This window comes from Gambusia affinis, linkage group LG03 (assembly GCF_019740435.1).
Source record: "Gambusia affinis linkage group LG03, SWU_Gaff_1.0, whole genome shotgun sequence".
Lineage (NCBI taxonomy): Eukaryota > Metazoa > Chordata > Actinopteri > Cyprinodontiformes > Poeciliidae > Gambusia > Gambusia affinis.
Genome location: NC_057870.1, coordinates 7,108,087 through 7,115,780, shown reverse-complemented (window position 1 = coordinate 7,115,780; position 7,694 = coordinate 7,108,087).

Genomic DNA, 7,694 nt, shown 5'->3' with positions numbered 1-7,694 from the left:
ATTGTACTGCAAGATTTCATTTTGGTTGAAAAATGTTATACTTTAAAGCTGCAGTACGCAGTATGTGAATGCTAACTAGCTTTAGCATTCACGACAGGCCCTGCTGACGGGGAGAAGCTGTAGCAGTAGCAGAGAGCAAGAGAGGGAGAGAAAAGCAGGGTGGTGGGCGGTTGAGTGGCATGCACACGGTCCTGATTGACAGCGCTAAGACCCGCTTCCTGGCTCTGATTGGTTATTTCTAGTTAGCAGGGAGAAGGCAGAAGAGCTTGATTTTTTTCACAAACTTTCAGTCTCATATTATACTTTTATGACAAAGTGAAAGTTTCAGCAAAATGTGTTAAAAAAATATATTTACTAAAGTGACATAGTGCAACTCTTCTACATGAGAGTGATGTAGAAGAGTCAACATTTGAAACTTTTTTTTTTTTTCCCCCTCCAGGGGGTCTTTTGTGGGCTCTAGTGTCCCTTATATGACAGTAGGCTGACAGGAAAGGGGGAAGACATGCGGCAAATGTCGCCGTGTCCAGGAATCGAACCCGTGACGGCCGCGTCGAGGACTGAAGGCCTCCAAATGTGCGTTGCGCTATCCCCTATGCCACCACGGCACACCCCAACATTTGAAACTTTTTAAATGACTGAGTGAGGCAAAATGTGTTCAATCACAAGCTGGCAGACTGCAGGTACATCCTCTTACAACACCGCTTTACGTCTCTTACTTTTTCATGTTCGGGTTTGTCTATTACAACATTAATAACTAAAAATGAAAACTGACATATACAAACAATTGCAAACATGATAACTGAATTCTGCCATAACTTTTTTTTTTAATTCAAACTAAACTATTAGTTGCACATGCCACAAATCTGGACTTTATGGAAGAACGACAGTAAGAAAATCATTGTTTAAAGAAAGCCATATGAACCCATGTTCATGAATGTCTTCTGACACACTATCTAAATTGTTTTTGACCCTCGCGTTTCAGTTGCGTCTCTCTCTAGTGGTGCAACACATCCTAGTTATCGCTGTTCATTTGCACAAACTGTGATTACACACTCAAAGGGTCACCACTGAGAAAAGTGCTTACAATAATGTATCTTGGCTCAAATCAATAAGAAGTGGATTTGGACTCTTCAGAGACGTCCTCGTGTGCCCCGCTCGTGCTCTTGTTGCTAAGCAACAACTTTGTTTGGGGAGCAGTCCTTGACACCTCTCACACTTTAGTTTCAACAATGCAGCTATGTTTTTTGTTTGGCTGATGTTTAAAAAAAATCAAGAGGGCTTGTGCTTTATTTCAGTTGGTTTTGTGACATTTTAAGGTTTGAAGGAAAAAAAAGAGAGGATTTTAGTGCTTTTGCTAGAACGAATCAAAGGTAATGCAGTTTGCCCATGCATATAAAAAACCACAAACTTCTCCTTACCTTGAATAAACAGAAGACAAGATAATAGAAGGCCATTCACTCAGTCACCACTGGGAATTGAAATTAAAAGAAAACTACCTACTTCACTCACCCTCAGCCTCCTGTGGCACAGCAATTATCTAATATTTTATTTTGCGTACTGCAATAAATACAGAAAGTTCCTCACAGCATTAATTTAGACAGCCGATAGCTTCCTCAAAGCTGTGGGCATCATAATTTTTGAATCAAGGCAATTTCATCTGTGTGGAATTGTAAATAGAAAGTGGTTACTTCCCTTCTTCCTGAAATCCCTACAAGGACGTGAAAAAATAAAATAAAACTTGTCCAGACTTTGAAAGGAGATTAGAACAAATCAGCAAATTAGTGACCATGTTGTACTTTTAAAGGGATATTTGGACATGTTTGGCAACCCACAAAACAGTGTGTGTAGATAATTTTCCTAAATTCCCTTTGGGGGTTTCTTTGTCACATCATATTCCATAAAACTAATTGGATGTGACTAATTGGTGCTCTGAATGTGCTTCTTTTTAACTTTTGCTGAGCTGTTTGTCTGCTACGATTTTGCTGTCTATTAAGCTCACTGATGACTTTAAAAAAATAAATAAATAAAAAGATTAATAGACAGCACATCATTGAATTTAAGCTAGCTTCTGAAACACACATTTATGAAAAAAATCACACAAATTTAAGCTTTTTTTTATTCCAAGGTTATATTTTGATTAAACTTCACATTCACTCTGACCGTAGCATTGTACATCAATTATATGAGTTTCTCAAGCAGTATCAGAATTACAGTCATTATGAGAATTATTAAATAAAGCATCTATGAAAAGAAAATTGAGAGCTAATTACAATAAATGTGACTTCAGAATAGAATACAGGTTAGTTTTTTCTCAGCAGAAAATTACATGACATACTCTTAAGAAACCAACAATCAATGTGAGGAAAGTTCAGTGTCTTCTATTTTGTGGAGGTATTTGGTGAGACAACAAGACAAAACCTAAGTTCCCTGCAGACAGAAGTAATTTCTTTCCACAGGCTGATAAAATAAACTTGATTTAACTCTGTTCAATTCTGTTGCATAGAGCTAAACCACAACAAACATTACAGGACATCATTTTAACCCAGCAAAAACATACACTAATTTTAGCTTCAGCAGTCATTTCTGAATTCAGTCTAGGGCTGAAATGATCTCTCGAATGATTCGAGTACCTCGATTATTAAAATTCCTCGAGGAAAATGTAGCTGCCTTGAAGCTTCGCTAATTTATGTTTTATTATTTAGCGCATCGTGTTCTGGCCGGAACATTATTTTTGTTGCATGCAGCTCTCACATCCGCCTCTGAGTTGTTGACGAAAGTTAAGTGTTGGCGGCATAATGTCCAATTTTCAAGTTCGGCCCGTGGGGATTTTATTGATTGATGATAATGCCTGGGTTTCCATCGTTTTTGGGGGGACCAATAAGCGTTCTTAAAATGACTGGAGTACGGCAGGCTTTCTCCTCCGGGAGCTGCTGGTTCAGAGCAAACGGCAGGAAGAGCGCTGTGGGAGTATTTATACAGGTGAGCAGATAAACTGAACACAGTGAGCTGCTGATGGTTGATGGTTACAGTGTAAGTGTAGCTTTACGGACAAACCTCTCAATAAATTTCATATCCTCCCGGTGTGAACAAACGAGTGGCAGAAATCATCATGGCTGTTCATGGCTGGTAGATGAGTTTCTGAGTGTGACGAACGAAGGTGTCGTAAATATCCCTTATTGCCCCCCCAGTTCTTACTTTCGTCCCCTGCTCTACCGGTGCCCGGACTTAAGTTAGTCTGTCCCCTGGTCTATTTCCTCACCTTTAACCCCATCTTACGTTCGTTCGTTCGCCTGCCAATCCTCCCAGGCTGAACTTGAAAAGTGGACGTTGTGCTTCTAAAACTTAGCTTTCATCAACAACTCTGGTGGAAGAGAGAGCATGCAAATAACCCAGCCGGAACACGGTGTGCTAAATAATAAAACATAATTTAACGAAGCTTCAAGGCAGATACATTTTTCTAGAGGAATCTTAGTAATCGAGGTACTCGAATCACTCGAGGAATCGTTTCAGTCCTACTCTGAAGGCACTCTTCCTCGCAGTCAGTCCTTCCACCCCCACGCTAAAAGATAAATATTTCCTGTATTCTCAAGTTCAGCACTAGAAAAATCTGCTGGGTGTGCAATAGGGCGACATCGCCAGAGCTCCCACGGGCGCCATGAGGCCAGAGCAGCGCTGAGCTGCGAGGGCGTTCGAGGTTGCTTGCAGCTTTAATTGTATTTGTAGTGTTAAACATTTTATTCTTATATGCATACATTTAAAACAACTCAGGCAAATAATTTGCATGGATTACACTTTGTGTTTATTTTTTGTGTCTGTAGGAACAGAACTGTATGTAGACTCACTGACTTTACTATAACAGCAACATTTACATATTGCTCTGGCTACATATCTCAGTGAAGAAAGTTAATAGACTGGACAAAAAAAAAAAGATCATTTGTATTTTTTATTTAAAAATCAATTGTGTTTATTCAACAAGAAAATTAGACGATGAAAAATTGATTGCCTTTTTGGAAATCAAATAGGCTGAGAAATACAAAGCTGATTGATGGCTTTTATTGCTCTGTAGCAGCTTAGCACCAACTTCACTGTCTCTTTTTTTTTTCTCCACTCCAGATAAGTCTGTTTTAATTTGCTGCACTCAGTGCAATTACCCAGTCAACATTTGGCATCTTTGAGTAATTGTCACTGAACAATCAACAAGAAAGAGATTAGCATGCTTATACGCTAGAAATGGAAAATGTGATCAATTAAAATGGCTTTAAATAATCTTTTGCTCTATGTGTCTCTTTAAATCTTTCAGGACGAAAGAAAAAGCTATTTCACTGGAAGATTTTTTTTTTGCAGTTTGCTAACTGCACATCATTTGCCAAAGTGCTGTAAAGCTTTATAATTCACAAAACAAAGACAGAGTCAATATGCTTCTCTTTTACGTTTCCTTTCATCAGCAGTCAGCAGGCTGCTATGCGTTTAGCATTTAAACCATAAAGAGTTACTGACTGTTGTTCACCACCAGCATTTTCTTTCCAATAAATTTGTTAGAATTTTTAGCTTCTGCAATACGCAACTCTTCTGCATACATAGTTATTTTTAAAATGAAATATGATGGATAAAATGTGATTTAAATTCCGTTCAAATTAGTTTTCATGCAATTTTCAACCACAAACTTCAATGTGTCTCATTGGAATCTTTTACTTGAGTTTGTGTGGGACCAAAGGAATGCCCAAATCCTCAGTAAAATGTGTGACAATAGTCGCAAGTCAACAGTAAGTTTAGGACAAATGTGTGCCGCTAGTAAAAAGCCGGTCAACTGCTAGCTGGGTCACGCTACATGGCTAATGCAACCACCAGACCCAAATATCCCAGAATGGACTCTACGGCCCTCAAAACGCCCCCCAAGATGGCCGACAGCTGCCTGGTGTGAAAGTGTTATGATAACCAATGGATGTGTCTCACGTTGTTGCAAAATGCATCTGATACTTCTCACTTTTGTTTATATAAAATTTTTTTAAAAATTCATTTTTCTTTTTTTCTTAAAATATGTACATTTTAAGTTGCTAGCTAATTAATTGGTCAATTCTAAAGACATTCTACAACAGCATGGTTGCAATGTTCAGGTGGTAGGAATAGTTTTGCAGATGCTGTATATTTTTAAGTATCAGCTGAATCAATTAATTGGATTAATTGTGATGAATCGACTATTAAAATGATTGTTAAATAGATTAATAGTTGATTAATCATTAACTGGAGTGTACAGTCAGAAAAAAAAAGGATTTACGTAAAGAACATACTATATGAAAAAAAAATCGCTATCTGTAAGTAGATATTCAACCCAAAACTCCTAAAATTTCCCAGTTTTAGCTACACCCCATTAAAGTATAAAATTATCAGAATATTACAAGAATAAAGTTGTAATTTTATGACTTTATTCTCATAACACTATAACTTTATTAGGTCTAATAGTCAGATGTAGGCATCCTGCTGCTGTCAAATCTAAAACATTGCATTTTATTGTTAGACCAAAACCTGAACACTGTACTGTCAAACGCCAGCCTCTTTCCTAGAGGCGTCAGATTTGGGGCTGCAAGGCTCACAAGTAAACAAAAAAAAAAAAGAAAAGAAAAGGAGGGAAAACACATTTGCTGTGAATCTGAGCCTCTTTTGTCAGCACATTCTTGTGTCTTCCATACCTCTCAGCAGATTTATAAGCGTGTCCTACTTACTCCTTAGACATAAGCAGAAATGTGAGCTCAGAGTTGCATCATGTAGACGGTTGCATTACACTTTGAGACTTGTGTACAGTAGAAATGCAGCATTGTTAAGAGCAAAACCGTGAGGATTTAAGGCTTGAAAACAAAATAAATAAATATAAAAACACATAAAGAGAAAGCAGCTCTGCCTCAAGCAGTATTTTTAAAAGATTAATGAGCATTCCTGAGGACCCCAAATTAAAATAGCTTCACTTTACTGTATATATCATCTTGACAGTGGGTAATTAATTGCCTGTACATTTAACTGCTTGCAGGAGTGTTGTCTTTGCTGAACAAGTGCAGCAAGTCGATGGTTCCATTAATAAAACCCACGACTCACAGATGTCTTTTTCAGAGAAACCAAACTAATAATTCTGCTGGTGGGTCGCCAGCCGATCAAGAGAGCATAATTTGGCATTGACGGAACTGCTGGCTGCCTCCACTTCCTCCTCAAACTGGAACGGGGAAAATAGGGCGTGCAATCCCGCTTCGTAGAACGGCAGCCCAACGCGCTCACAAATCCAACGAGAACAATGCTCACGACTTGTCACGTGAAGGAGCGTCGGATCGGGCGCGGATTCTGTAGAGCGACCTGAATAAATTATGGAGTGCCTCACACAAGAGATAGAGCTCACAAGGAGAGCGGATAGAGCGCACTTGTTTCACCCCGTCATCAATCAAGCATGGAAAGCAATCTAAACGCTGTCGATAGAGGATGGTGAATAACACTGAGAGGTCTTTGGTGAATGGGAAGGGAAGGCGTCTGTAGGCACGGGGCCAAGATGGAGGCCGACATCAGGGCAGAGTTAAATTTCAGATGCTTGACGTCATCGAGGCCCTTCGGTGCGGTTTACTTGCTTGAATAATTTTAGAGGTAAAACTGAGAATTAGTACTTCTCTCCTGTGGCCGTCATTGTTACGTAGTTTGACACCTTGTTAGATTGAGATGGAAAGCTAAAAAGGTTCAACAAGAGAATGGTTATTAGGAAACAGAAGTGCAGCTTTATCAAAAAAATTCATTTTCTAGTACAGAATTGACTGAGGATATGAGAGTTGCACATAACTATGTAAATATATTTCATGTTCTAACAGGGCCCAGGTGTAGGGATGACAGCAAACACTGATGCAGGAGAAATTAAAATTTCAGTCACTCACAGAAGCAGCTCACCCAATCAGCAGTGGGTCTTCTTTTCCAACGTGGCTCACAGCTCAGGGGGCCGTTTCATCAGGAGGCAGGACGAGCAATCCAACAGAAAATGTAAAAAAGTTTTCCGCGTCTGTATACCCCAAGCTGCCTAACAAAGACAGTAGCTGCTTCATTGCTTATGAATTAGCGACTAACTAAAATTTGATTTCACTGTTTTTAAGAAGTTTTAACTGCTACTGACTCACAGGACTCCCCCACTCAGTTCCTTCAGACTAGCCTGCAGCAATTAGCAAAGACCAGGTGGAGCTGCACATCCACTGAGCTCTTTGTTGGAGCTGCTTCTCAGTGCAACGCTGGTAAAATATGCTGTTAAAGGGTTTATAGAGGCACACCGTTGTGGTGACATGCTGAAGTTGGAAAGAGCAAAAGGGTTTTAAAGAGACAGAGGCCCAATTTCAAGACATTAAATTGCAAAATGTCATTTCTTTTAAGTTGTCTTTGATGCGTAGACAGCGTTTTCATAAGAACTGAAGGGAACATAGCGACTTCATTGTTCTATAAAACGACACGATGCATGTGGAATATGCATAATACAGACACTTTAACTATTGACATGGTTTGCGATGATCTTCCTCTGTTTTTTTAAAACTCCAAAGCAGATATTCTTGGGAAATGACCAGGAAAGTATCTTTTTAGGCCGAGTGTGGTTATTTGCTCAAAACAGCCAATGACACATCTCTTTATTTTTCCATCCTTCTCTCCTGTTTATTGTTGGGATATAATCGTATGATGTGTTTTTG